Genomic DNA, 14,996 nt, shown 5'->3' on the forward strand with positions numbered 1-14,996 from the left:
GTCAGAGACATTTTCCCAGGGCGACAATGTCTAACACGAGGGGGGATAATGTTAAGGTGATTGGAGGAAGGTATAAGGGGGATGTCAGAGGTAAAGTTTTCACACAGAGAGTGGTGGATGCGTGGAACGCACTGCCGGCAGAGGTTGTGGAGGCAGATACATTAGGAACATTTAAGAGACTCTTAGATAGACACATGAATGATAGAGAAATGGAGGGCTATACGGGAGGGAAGGGTTAGATAAAACTTAGAGCAGGATAAAATGTCGGCACAACATTGTGGGCCGAAGGGCCTGTACTGTGCTGTAGTGTTCTATGTTCTATGTTCTAAATTATGCTTTCAGATTCCCATTTGGGAGAAGTACACCTCAGCTACCATATTTGCAAATTATGTTAGAAGACAGGATTCAGAACAGGATTAGAAAAAGAAAAAAAAGAAAAATAGGGGGCTATGTGAGAGGGAAGGGTTAGATAGAACTTAGAGCAGGATAAAATGTCGAGACAACATTGTGGGCTGAAGGACCTGTACTGTGCTGTAGTGTTCTATGTTAAAAAAAAAATCTAAATTGGTAAATTGGTTTATTATTGTCACGTGTACCAAGGTACAGTGAAAAAGTTTGTTTTGCATGCCGTTCGTACAGATCTTTCCATCTCATCAGTGCATTGAGGTAGTACAAGGAAAACAATAACAGAATGCAGAATAAAGTGTTACAGTTACAGAGAAAGTGCAGGGCAGGCAGACAATAAGGTGCAAGGGCCAGGACAAGGTAGATTATGAGGTCAAGAGTCCATCTTACTACCACCTTCCAGGTAGGAAGAGAGAATGTCTGGGGTCAGAGGGGTCTTTGATAATGCTGGCTGCTTTTCCGAGGCAGCGGGAAGTGAAGAGCTGCTGTTGCAGTGTAGAAAACACAGCACGAAGTTGATGCACAACAAATTCCCGGGCGCACCAATGTGATAAGACACATCATCTGATTTCAATGATTCTTGGTGTAGATGAATATTGTCCAAGGGAACCCCTTTGCTTTTGATTGATGGATTTTCTATATGGCTCTGGTCTAATGTTGAATCTGAAAGACAACTTAGACTGTGTGGCACCTTTTAGAGTCTGGTATGAGTTTGCCTTTGTTGCACTCCAGTCCAAAATATGCAATCCCAGGAAAGGCTGAAATGCTGAAAAAAAAGTGTTGCCTGCTTGTCTATGCTTTGCACCTTATTGTCCACCTGCGATGCACTTTCTTGTAGCTGTGACACTTTACACTGTATTCTTTATTGCTTTTACCCTGCACTACCTCAATGCGCTGTGTAATGAATTGATCTGTACAAACAGAATGCAAGACAAGTTTTTCACTGTACCTCCATGCAAGTGACAATAATAAACCAATACCAATACCAATAGAATCCATTGAAGTAAATTTACAGGCACAGTTTTCTCCCAATTACCATTCACACATCAGCATGAAAGCTCCAGGTTATTCTACCCATTCATTGCAATGCTTTCAAGAGCTTAGAAGACCTTGATGCTGATACAACATACATTAACGTCCTCCCAGTGACATAGCAGGTGGTACTGCTGCTTCACAGCTCCAATCACAGATACCAGCCTCCCCTCCATTGACTCCGCCTACACTTGCTGCTGCCTCGGGAAAGCAACCAACATCATTAAGGACTCCTCTCACCCCAGTCGTTCTCTCTTCTCCCCCTTCTCATAGGGCAGAAGATACAAAAGCTTGAGAACACATTGCAAGTTACGCCGCATTTAGAGTATTGCGTGCAATTCTGGTCATCTCACTACAGGAAGGATGTCGAAGCTTTAGAGAGGGTGCAGAGGAGGTTTATTAGGATGCTGCCTCGATTAGAGGGCATGTGCTATCAGGAGAGGCTGGACAAACTTGGGCCCTTTTCTCTAGAGCAGCGGAGGCTGAGGGGTGATCTGTTGGAAGTGTATAAAATTATGAGGGGCATAGACAGGGTGGACAAGCAATATCTTTTTCCCATTATTGAGCGATCCAATACCAGAGGGCATGCACTTAAGGTGAAAGGGGGGTAGGTTCAGAACAGACATGAGGGGTAAGTTGATTACTCAGGGATGGTGGATGCCTGGAATGCGTTGCCTGATGGGATGGTGGAGGTAAATTCATTGGGGGGCTTTTAAGAGGGGGTTGGATGGGCACATGAATGAGAGGAAAATGGAGGGATATGGGCGTTCTGTTGATAGGAGGGATTAACTATGTCAGCACAACATTGTTGGCCGAAGGGCCTTTTCTGTGCTGTACACTTTCTATGTTCTATGTTCTTAACACGAACCACCAGACTGAAGGACAGCTTCTATCCCACTGTTATCAGACTCTTGAATGGACCTCTTATACAGTAAAAGATGAACTCTTGATCTCCCAATCTACCTTATTGTGGACCTTGCACTTTATCTGTTTACCTGCACTGCACTTTCTCTGTAACTGTAACACTATATTCTGCATTCTGTTTTCTTCTTACTACCTTGATGTACTGATGTATGGAATGATCTGTCTGGATGGCACACAAACCAAAGTTTTTCACTGTATCTCGGTACACGTGACAGTAATAAGCCAATACCCCCAATACCCACCCGGGTTCAATTCTAACCACCGGTCTATGTAGAATTTCTATGTTCTTCCTGTGACTGCGTGGCTTTCCCCTGGGTGCTCCGGTTTCCTCCCACATCCCAAAGATGTGCAGGTTTGTAGGTTAATTAATTATTGTAAATTGGGGTGGCTGATTGGAGAATCAGTAATTAGTTCATATTTTGTCCCCACATCCTCATCAACTCCCCCATGAATCTACCACTCATCTACACACCAGCCCGTGTTTCTGTAATGATACTGGAACAGAGAACACAGAACAGTACAGCACAGTACAGCACAGCCCTTCGTCCCACAATGTTGCGTCAAACTAATTAAACCAGTGATTAAACGCCTAACTAAACTAATCCCTTCTGCCTATACAATGTCCATATCCCTCACATCCATGTGCCTATCTAAGATCCTCTTAAACGCCTCTATCGTATCTGCCTCCACCACCACACCTGGCAGCCTGTTCCAGCCATCCACCTCTCTCTGTGTAAAAAACATCCCCCGCACATCTCCTTTGAATTTACCCCCTCTCACCTTAAATGCATGCCCACTAGTATTAGACATTTACACCCTGGGAAAAAGATACCAGCTGTTTAATCTGTCTATGCCTCTTATAACCTTGCGAACTATCAGGTCTCCCCTCAGCACCTGCCACTCCAGAGGAAACAATCCTAGTTTGTACAACCTCTCCTTATAGCATGTGCAGGCAGCATCCTGGTGAACTTCTTCTGCAACACTGATAAGGTCCAAGGCATGTGAAATTTACAGAAATGTATAAGATTGTCACATTAATCTTATACTTTTCTGTAAAGTTTTCTTCAAACTCGTGTTAATAAAGTGTGTAGATTGCAGCAAATTTTGAACTCAGAGAGCATGGATTGTTATGACATTGCAGCAGACATAATTCCCATATATTCTAATCCTCACATCATTACATTTTAATAGAATATTGAACAGAAGTGTTCCATTTAATGCAATGCTCTGTGTAATGGTAAAGAGCTATGTAGAGCCTGTCCGCTGGAAGCTATCCATTGGTTACAGAATGATCATCAGAATTCACTGAATTCTGAGGGAAGATTTATTCACAGAAGGATTTTCCAGAACTTATGGAGACACTGAGAGAGTGCCTCATTTAGTTGAAACAATTTGTGTTCAAACTCAGTGCCAACTTCCTCTGACATCAAGAATCTGTTGCTGCAGTTACAAAGAACAAAGGAGAGTACAGCACAGAAACAGGCCCTTCGGCCCGCGATGTCTGTTCCAACCATGATCCTGAATTAAACTAAATCTCTTCTGCCTGCACATGATCTATATCCCTCCATTCTCTGCACATTCATGCACCTATCTGAAATCTTCTTAAACGCCACTATCGTATCTGCTTCCACCCCCACCCCTGGCAGCCTGTTCCAGGCACCCACCACTCTCTATGTAAAAAAATGGCCTTGTGTATCTCATTTTAACTTTCCCCCTCTCACCTTAAATTCATGTCCTCTAGTATTTGACATTTCTACCCTGGAAAAATGATGCTGGCTGTCTACCCTATCTATGCCTTTCATAATTTTATAAACTTCTGTCAGCCTCAAACACTTCAGAGAAAACAACTCAAGTTTGTCCAACCTCTCCTTCTAGCTCATACCCTCTAATCCAGGCAGCATCCTGGTGAACCTCTTCTGCGCCCTGTCCAAAGCCTCCACATCCTTCCTGTAATGGACGATGTGAAGGGCAGGCATGGTAGTATAGCAGTTAGCATAACTTTATTACAGCGCCAGCGACCCGGATTCAATTCCAGCCGCTGTCTGTAAAGAGTTTGTACGTTCTCCCCGTGTCTGCATGGATTTCCTCTGGGTGCTCCGGTTTCCTCCCACATTCCAAAGACATAGGGGTTAGGAAGTTGTGGACGTGCCATGTTGGCGCCGGAAGCGTGGCAACACTTGCGGGCTGCCCCAGAACACTCTACGCAAAGATGCATTTCACTGTGTGTTTCGATGCACATGTGACTAATAAAGGTCTTAATCTAATCTTAATCTAATGGGGCGATCAGAACTGCACACAGAGAGAAAATCAGGGATTGCAAACAGCATCCAATACTTTCACAGGCTTGTTAGCATTGGGCCCGAAAGATGATTTTCGTCCAAAAAATTTCTTTTCAAATAATATACTTTCTTCACATAATATGCAGTTATATAATTGTCTTCATTATTACTTTACTGAGCATATAGAGTAATAGAGTCCTAGAGAAGTACAGCACACTTCTTTGACCCACCAAGTCCGCACTGACATCAACCACCCAATTTTACTCTAATCCCAACCTGTCCTATTCTCCCCACTTTCCCATCAACCCTCCCCACATTCTACCATTCACATGCACACTCGGGCAATTTACAGTAGCCAATTAACTCAACAACCCGCAACGTCTTTGCAATGTGGGAGGAAACTGGAGCACCCAGAGGAATCTAATGCAATATCAGGTAGAACATGCAAACTCCACACAGTCAACACCAGAGGTCAGGATTGAATCCGAGTCCCTGGAGCTGTGAGTCAGCAGCTCTATTAGCTGCCTCATTTGGTTACAATATTTATAATATGTGCTCAAAGGGTTTGATGAGGAAGTTTGCGAAGTACCTTGATTTTCGCTCGATGCTCAAGGAAAGTGCAAAACTGGGGCAATGAATTTATCACAACCAAGTACACAAACTTAATCTCATTGCAGTTACGTTTCCATGGCACATCAATAGTCCTTAGAAGAAAATATTACATTTGGACCCTTTTTTTATTCTACGTTTCCCTGCAAAACATGTAAAACATCTGGCAGCAATCTTCAGAGTCCAGGTGACAGACTGCAGGAGGCCAGATGAAGGGCCTTGACCCGAAATGTTGACTGTCCATTTCCCTCCACAGATGCTGCCTGACCCGCTGAGTTCCCCAGCATTTTGTGTGTTGCAACAGGCTGCAGGAGGCTTAAGTTCCCTCCACTGCCAGTTAACACATCGCAAGTTTAATTATTGAAGCTGTTTTCACTTTTGCATTAACATCTCAATAAAAAATGGAAATGCAGCAACGGTACAGCAGAAGAGTAGATGCAGAATTATACGAACATTGACTGCAGACTCATAACAAACTTCTGTCCATTGCTTTCTACTCAATCAACAGAGAACTTCACCCACCCCTTAACTTTGTGTTGTGTTGTGGCTCTGCAGATATTCAGTGGTGTAACCCAGACAAGGGCTAAATCTCTGCTTTCCATACCACAATGACCATAGCCATGCAGGCATTAATGCTGCAAGTGTAAGATTACTGTGATCAAATTACTTGTTTTTCCAATGGGCCCTTCATTTCCAACTGATGATAAAACTCCCTTAGGGAGTCCCTTGAGGTTAAAGGCGTTATATTAATGCAGTATCTGTTATTCCAGCTGTTCTCTATAGCTCTTTGGAGCACCATCTGCATTAAAATATGGAAAGTCTGCAAAAGTACATTAAATGGAATTTACACGATCATTGATTCATCTGAAGCATTTCCAAAGAGACTTTATCCAAATCAGGGTTGCAAATAATTTCACGTAACACATGAGGCAAAGGAATCCTTCCTGCCTCCTGGCATCCCTGCGCATGATCTCAATGCCACGACAGAGGGTATTTTGTGCAGAGGGCAGAGGGCATTGGGGTTAATGAAGCTCAGGGATCACTACTGGATCTGCTCCTGTTTCGGGGTAGTGTTCAGAGGAAAAACAATCTCAACATTGACTGCAGGGTTTGAAAAACAATGGAAAGGTCTGAAGAAGATTCAGAAAGGCGTGGAAGTTTAATCGCATAGATCGACACGTGGTGAATGTGACATAATGTGAGTGAATGTAAGGTAACACATTCTAGAAGGAAAACAAGGAATTTTTTTGAATGTATTAGACAAAATAAAAGACCCATGGATTGAGAAGAATTGTTCCCTAAAAGGTCAGGTAGAGTAGCTAATCAGAAAAAAAGAGCAGTTACGTTTTAATAAAATATGCATGAAACAACAATAAATAGCATGTAGAGAAATATTGGTTAGGCCACAGTCTGAATACTGCTTTGGGTAGGGAGAAATAAATTGGGCATTAAAACTATAAATATCATTCAGTGTAGGTCACACCAATAAAAGCAGGGATCAGAAACCATAGAGTCACACAGCACGGAAACAGGCCCTTCTGCCCAACCGGTCCATGCTGACCAAGATTCCCAACTAAGCTCATCCCATTTGCCCGCATTTGGCCCATATCCCTCTTACCGTGTTACCGTGCTGTATAAATAAAGTTTTTTTTTAGTTTTTAAAACTTTCCTCTCCAGATACCTGTCCAAGTACCCTTTAAATGTTACTAATTTACCTGCCTCAATCACTTCCCCCAGCAGCTTGTTCCATAAACTGACCACTCACTAGGTGAAAAATTTACCCTCAGGTTCCTTTTAAATCTGTCGCCTCTCATCTTAAACCTACGCCCTCTAGTATGGTATGGAAAGACAGATTATTTCTACACAAAAAGGGAAGACTATTAGGCAATTTAGTAGGGTTATTATTTTAGATTTGAAGTTCACAGACTCTGGTGAAAATTCATCCTTTAGGAATAAGTACTCCAGGTGTGATATTGTTGCAGCTGGATTTTGCTCTCTGTGAACAAGATTTGGCCACATGGAAGTCAATGGAACTGAAATTTGGATATGGAGAACAACACACATGTTGTGTTTTGTACATGTGACTGAGATTTCACTTCTATCACATAGAATCATTAAGGAAGGGATAATATATTCCACTTGGATGATTGAAAATTTAAATTGTAACTCAGCGAGCAAGGAGAGCGCAGAGCAATTTCTTTCCACAAATTATGATTGGTACATGAAAATAATTGAGGCAGAGACCTTGCATGTTTTGAATAATTGGAAAAGCATTTGAAACAGAGAGAGATTAACAGAGAATATATTAGTGTCTGCCCTTCAACATTGACTGATAGGGCACATAATGTGAAAGACTGGATGTTTCGGAGAGGTGAGGGTGATTCTGTGTGGAAACTTGCATATCCTCACTAGCCACCGTAAATGTTCATGTCCAAAATCTCTGCATTTGCGTATGACCATGGAAGTCCCAAACTTGCTAGTGGGGTGACTGTTACTGTCATTTCAGCTACACTCTTCTGCCAGCTCCCTATGGAGCTCAGAAGCAATGTAAGGATCATAGTCAGTACTGCACCTACACTGGGGAATCTAATCGCACAACTTGTGGCAATATAAATGCAAACTCTTGCTTTATGTTTACAAATGTGGTGTGTGGCTTCACTTGGAGCCCCAAAAACTTCCGTGAATGTGAATTAATAACTTACTACAAGAGTGTCCAAATGGAAACCCTAAATGTCCCTCTAACTCACAAAATGGGCTCACCTCTGACAAGGAAGGTTGAGCAGGTTGGACCTATACTTACTGACTATTGAAGAATGAGAGGTGACTTTATTGAAACACATTAGCTTCTGAGGGGGCTTGACAGGGTGGATGCCGAGAAGAAGTTTCCCTTCGTAAGGATATCTAGAACTCGGGGGCATGGTTTCAGAAAATGTGATCGCCAATTTTAGACAAAGGTGGGGTAAGTTTTCCTCTTTCAGGGGGTCGTGACTGGTTGGAACTCTCTACCCTAGAGAGCTGTGGAGGCCAAGCCATTGAATATGTTCAAGGAGGAGACTGACAGACATTTGAACTATAAGAGGGTTAAGGGGAACGGGGAGAGCATGGGGAAGTGGCGTTGTGGCCGTAATCGGATTAGCCATTACTGCAATGGTGGAAAAGCCTTGGGAAGCTGATTTGCCTCTTCCTGCTCCTATGGCAGATACATTAGGTACATTTAAGAGACTCTTAGACACATGAATGATAGAGAAATGGAGGGCTATGTGGGAGTTAAGGGTTAGATAGATCTTAGAGCAGGATAAAATGTCGGCTCAACATTGTGGGCCGAAGGGCCTGCACTGTGCTGTAGTGTTCTATGTTCTATGTTCTATAAGGCAGGGGTGCACTCAGCTAGCCAAGGGAAGGAAATGAGGTCGAGGGGACCAAAAACCGAAAGTCCAGTGTTGCTGGTGAGGTTCAATCTTGTTGGAGATAGTCATTGCTTGACGCCCATCCAGAACAAACATGACCTGTCACTTACCAGCCTATGCCTTAATGTTGTCAAAGTCTTGTAGCATGCAAGTGTGGACTGCTTCATTATCTGAGGAGAAGCTTAAAGTGGGACTCTATCCATTGTAGTTCAGATGCCCAGGCAATGTGACATGCTTCAAATGGGGTCTTTGAAATTAGCCGGGGGGGAATTAAATCAGGGATGAGGTCAACTCTAACTGAGGTCAACTCTAACCCTAACTGCTGAGATATAGAACCAGGTGAGAGGTGTCCATTGGTGCAAATATTATTTCCATTATACCAAAAACTAGGAGAAATGGCAGAAGACTTATAAAGAATATCTGTAAGATAAACTCCCTTGATCATCCCCCTTAAATCAATTTTGGTTCAGTCACACTCCATTTCTCAGTTTAGTGGGTAAAATAGACCATTTGTCTTTTTAATTTTTTTAATTTCAGGTTCTCTGGTTAGTTCTAAGAGGTGGCGAACACAGTAATTTTAGGATTGGTCAAAATTTACAACACCAGTTTAGTCATAGCAAGAAATAAGTAGGTTCTATCTTTGGGTAGGGAGGTGTAATTGTACACAACCTCTTTGATGCATGCAGTATATTTAGAGCAAATAGAAATAATGCATGTCAGTTCACTAAAAACACTATCAGAGTTCATTTATTTTAAAGAACAGTTAATTGGATATATCTATGCATTGATCACAATCTCTCTCCCACTCGCATATCTATATACATACGTGTAACTTTTTGTAACCATGTTTCTATCTGTTTGCATCTCTCTGCATATATATTGGAAACCACAGCAAATCTTTCCACCGTTCTCACATCACAATACACTTATCTTGCAAATTAACAACGTAACACAGCATCTGTGCGATAAATAAATTATTACCTACTTATACTGAGAGAGAAACACTAATAATTCATTGCTCAACCAATATAACACAGTTCAACTGACTTCATAGATCAATGAGTATCGGTGTTTCCAGTCCTAAAGTAATTCAGCTCTCCAGATAATAACATTTCTTCATTGCACATTTATAGACAGTTCATTTTCTTCACAGTACATGTGTTTTGCTGGTAATGGCTGCATTTGCTTCCCATCCCTAATTGCCCTCGAGAAGGTGGTAGTGAGATGCCTTCTGGAACTGCTGCATTCTCTCTGGTGAAGGTGCTCCCGCAGTGCCTTTGGGAGGGAGTTCCAAGATTTAAACCTGGCCACAATGAAGGACCAGCGATATATTCCCAAGTCAGGGCATTGTGTGACTCGGAGGGGAATCTGCAGGCAGTGGTGTTTTCATGCATCTGCAGGAGATAGAGGTTGTGGGTTCAGGAGGTGCTGTTGGAGTAGCCTAGGTAAGATAAGATTTATTTATTAGTCACATGTACATCGAAGCACACAGTGAAATGCATCTTTTGCCTAGAGTGTTCTGGGGGCAGCCCGCAAGTGTCGCCAAGCTTCAAGTGCCAACATAGCATGCCCACAACTTCCTAACCCATACGTCTTTGGAATGTGGGAGGAAACCGGAGCACCCAGAGGAAACCCACGCAGATATGGGGAGAACGTACAAACTCCTTACAGACAGTGGCTGGAATTGAACCTGGGTCACTGGCACCGTAATAGCGTTACTCTAACCGCTACACTACCGCGCCTGCCTGCCCGTGTTAGGCAAATAACTGCAGTGCACCTTGTGGATGATGCACATTGCAGCTACTGTGCACTAGTGCTGGAGGGACTTAACGTTTAGGGTGGTTAATCAAGCAGGCTGCTCTGTCCTGGATGGTGTCAAGCTTCAGAAGTTTCATTGGAATTGTACTCATCCAGATAAGTGGAGAGTAATGAGTAATTCTATCTGAGCATGGTGAATGGCTAAAGTTCTCGGAATGAATTTTGTTGATTTGCAAAATAACTTGGAGTTAATGACAGGAGCATGAGGCACAGAATAAAATGCTGAAGTCGCTGGAATCCCAAAACAAAAAGCAGCAAAATCCTCAGCAAGCCAAGCAGCATCTGTCAACCAGGGAACAGAGATGTCACTTCAGGTGCAGACACTATTTCAAGATAGAAAACTAAGTTATAGCAAGGCGAATAAGAAAGTGGGGGACATCGAAAAACAGGGAAGTAAGAAATCCGGCCAAATGAAAAAAAATGGGGAACAATGGATACCTCGACAGATGTAACAATCTCATTGGCTGCGGTGTGTTTTGGGACATCCTGAAAGGGAAGCAAAAGTGCTCCTGAAGTATATTATTTTCCACTGTGGGTTCCTTTACCCATTCAGGTAACCATCCGTTGTAACTTCAGAGAGACGTGGGACTTGTGTTGTAAGGGGAGGAGGGACAAAGAGAGATTGGGCTGGTCCACATTCCCAATGCTCCCCCTTTCTCCATGGAAGTATAATCGGGATGGTTCAGCTTTTAAAATGATGTGAATCCTGCCTTGTGATATCTTAAATAGAACATAGAACATTACAGCACGGTACAGGCCCTTTGGCCTACAAGGTTGTGCCGACATTTTATCCTGCTCTAATGTCTATCTAACACTTCCCTCCCATATAGCTCCCCATTTCTCTATCATTCATGTGTCTAAGAGTCTCTTAAATGTCCCTAATGTATCTGCCCCCACAACCTCTGCTGGCAGTGCGTTCCACACACCCACCACTCTCTGTGTAAAAAACTTACCCCTGACATCCCCCTTATATCTTCCTCCATTCATCTTAAAATTATGCCCCCTTGTGTTAGCCATTGTCGCTGTGGGAAAAAGTCTCTGACTGTCCACTCGATTTATGCCTCTTATCATCTTGTACACCTCTATCAATTCACCTCTCAATGCCGACCAGAATTGAATCCTCAGAGTCCTTGTTCTTTGTAATTACAGGTTGTCCCTGGGTTAGGAACACCTGACTTATGAACATCCCTACATACAAACGAGCTCCCATAATATTAATAAATTCAGAAGTCCAACGTACATACACACGATCGTTCCTACAAATAACAGAACTAGTTTCCTCTCCACTTTTAATAATTGTTCTTACTTATCAGTCTGATGTGCGCTTGCTGCAATTCATTACAATGCTGTGGAGATATACTTACCATATCGGGTGATTTTTGTGTACTTACTGACTTATGGACATAATCGACTTTTAGATGCCTGCAGAAACGGAACCTGTTTGTTACCCCGGGACAGCCTGTACACAGGAGGGCAGCCAATGCTGCGAGTGGATAAGGTAAATCAAATTAAAATATCTGGATAGGTAAAGTACAGAATGCTCTCAGCAGCACCAGCCAATAAAGCTCTAAAAGCTCCCATTGTTTTTAATTGCTTTTGAGAGCTGAACTTTGACCTTTTATCTGCTGCATAATCAATCTTTTCGACTTGTTAAAATGCCCACTTTTGTTTTTTTTTATCTGTTAAATGGACAATAATGTTTTTTCATAAGCTAGTGTTTCCTCCATACAAGAAGTTTGGCTTCGAGCTATAGTGCTACTGTATTTAATAAATTGAGCACTTTGAGCATTATTTAATGTGAACAGTGTGTATTTAAGCAAAGTGGTTCTGGGTTTTTGAAGGGGGAAGTCTAAATTGCAATAAGAATCACCAGTAGAGGTCAGTCTACCAACTAAAGGCAAAATGAATTAAATTAGCTGATGGAGCACAGTGTATTTTAATGCCCTCCACTTGTTCGATAGAAAGAACACCATAATCAACTAAATTTCAAAGGTAACTTTACTATATCCACAACAAAACACGAAACCAAAAACTAAATTGGAGATTGCAATCAAAATCAAAGTCAAAATCGAGTTTACTGTCATATGCACAAGTACAGCTCTTACTGTACAGATGGTGGACAGCTTCAAGTTCCTTGGCATCCATATCACCAGGAACCTCTCCTGGTTCCTCCACACTGATGCGGTGATCAAGAAAGCACGTCAGCATAGAAAACATGTACTTTCTTAGGCATCAGACAAGATACAGCTTGTCCATGAGGATTCTCTCGAATTTCTACGGATGCGCTATAGAAGGTATCCTGACAGGTTGCATCTCAGCCTGGTATGGCAAATGCTCTGCTCTAGATCGATTGAACCTGCAGAAGGTGGTCAACATTGCCCACTCCGTCACAGGGTCCTCACTTCCTTTAATCCAGTCCATCTTCACCGTGCGTTGCATCAGGATGTCTGCACCCTGGCCATTCCCTTTTCTCTCTTCTACCTTCTGGGAGAAGATACAGGAGCTTGAAAGCCCAGATGATCAGAATCAGGAACAGCTTCTTCCCCACTTCTGTCGGACTTCTGAACCAACCATCCTTCCTGGTGGTGCTGCCAAATTATTAATTCTCCCTCTCTCAGTTATTCCGTCATTGTCACTATAGCATTTTTTTGCACTACTTCACGTTGCACTAAAATACCTTACACCATTCTGTTGTTTTGTGCTCGTCACTGTATTTATTTTTGTATTTATTATTACCATGTACTCTGTTCAAGTTCCTAGGAGTGAACATCACCAGTAGCATCCTGGTCAAACCGCGTAGATGTCAAGGCCAAGAAAGCTCACCAGTGCCTCTACTTCCTCAGGAGGCTAAAGAAATTTGGCATGTCCCCTTTGACACTCACCAACTTTTATCGATGCACCATAGAAAGCATCCTATCTGGATGCATCACAGCTTGGTACAGCAACTGCTCTGCCCAGGATGGCAAAAAACTGCAGAGAGTTGTGGACACAGCTCAGCACATCATGGAAACCAGCCTCCCCTCCATGGACTCTGTCTACACTTCTCACTGCATTGGTGAAGCAGCCAGCTTAATCAAAGACCCCACCCGCCTGGGTCATTCTCTCTTCTCTCCTCTCCCATCAGGCAGAAGCTACAGGAGCCTGAGGGCACGTACCACCAGGCTCAAGGACAGCTTCTATCCCACTGTGATAAGACTATTGAATGGTTCCCTTTTACAATGAGATGGACTCTTGACCTCACAATCTACCTTGTTATGACCTTGCAGCTTATTGTCTACCTGCAATGCACTTTCCTGTAGCTGTGACACTTTACTCTGTACTATTGTTTTTACCTGTCCTACCTCAATGCACTCTGTACTAACTCAATGTAACTGTACTGCGTATTGAATTGATTTGTACGAATGGTATACAAGACAAGTTTTTCGCTGTACCTCGGTACAGGTGACAATAATAAACCAATACCAATACCAGTACTCTGTGAGCTTCACATGAGCAAGGAATTTCATTGCATCCTGTTGTATGTGACAATAAGCTAACCTGAATCTGAATCTGGCTGGCAGGATTATTCAATGCTGGCATTAATGTTGTATTTAATGTGTCACATCCTACTTTTGTCTTCCCACATCCATCTATCAGGCATGCAATCATGAGATAGCCTCAGCAAGATCATCGAACATATGGTCTGCCTTTCACCAAAGTCTAAGGTCTTGGTATTGCAACATAACTCCATGACACCCACATCAACACTTGACAAGTCAGCTTGGGCACGGGGGTAGATGATGGTTCAAGGAGGTCCATCTCTCCTTTGTCCTCACAATAAGTTGCTCATTCATCTCATGATGGTTCTGCTTACCCCACTGTTGCTCTCTCCATGTTACTGCAGTGCCTGGTGAGGATGGTCCACAATCCACAGAGAAGAGGAAGAATTGGACAGGCTTGGTTTGTATCCACTGGAGTTAGAAGAGTAAATGGGCGCTTGACTAAAACATTCAATGTCCTGAGGGGACCTGACAACCATGGACATGTTGGATCCGGTTATTTTCGAATCTGCAGGTTCTTTCAGGAGTCCAAGGATGCATTGAAAACAACTTGGTGCTTCACAAGGTTTTATTGGAAAAGTTTAAAACAAAGAAACAGTCACAGAGCACATGGCACGAACTTTACTACTAGGAGATGAGTCGAGACAAAGGAACTAAAATGAGCTAGGGGGAAGGGGAAGAGAGCAAGAGAAGCAAGGGGGAGATTAACAAAAAAATGACACCTTTTACAGCTGAGATAAGAGGTACTCCATAGCTAACAATAGTCCAATCAGAAAACCTATTAGATACCTGTGGCAAAACCAACCAATGATAAAACACGCATTCACCTGATGGACAAACCAATAAGCTAAGAGGCGGTTATACCTTGTGCAGCCACTTGAGGTGTATTAAACACTTTACATGTTAAAAAACTACTGAAAACGGTCGAATCCAACAGACATGAAGAGGAGAGTTCCTCGTTGTAGAGCTATTTAAAAATAAAG

General features: G+C 42.7%; 1 long non-coding RNA gene across 1 annotated transcript in view; it reads left to right on the forward strand.

Annotated features, from left to right (window-relative positions):
- LOC127580480 (uncharacterized) overlaps positions 1-13,947 on the forward strand; it is a 28,595-nt gene extending 14,648 nt beyond the window's left edge. The window contains exons 2-3 of the long non-coding RNA XR_007957827.1: positions 11,893-11,972; positions 13,228-13,947. This is a non-coding gene — a long non-coding RNA (uncharacterized LOC127580480). The remainder of the gene's footprint in view (positions 1-11,892; positions 11,973-13,227) is intronic.
- The last annotated feature ends 1,049 nt before the right edge of the window (positions 13,948-14,996 follow it).

Source organism: Pristis pectinata, chromosome 19 (assembly GCF_009764475.1).
Source record: "Pristis pectinata isolate sPriPec2 chromosome 19, sPriPec2.1.pri, whole genome shotgun sequence".
Classification (NCBI taxonomy): domain Eukaryota; kingdom Metazoa; phylum Chordata; class Chondrichthyes; order Rhinopristiformes; family Pristidae; genus Pristis; species Pristis pectinata.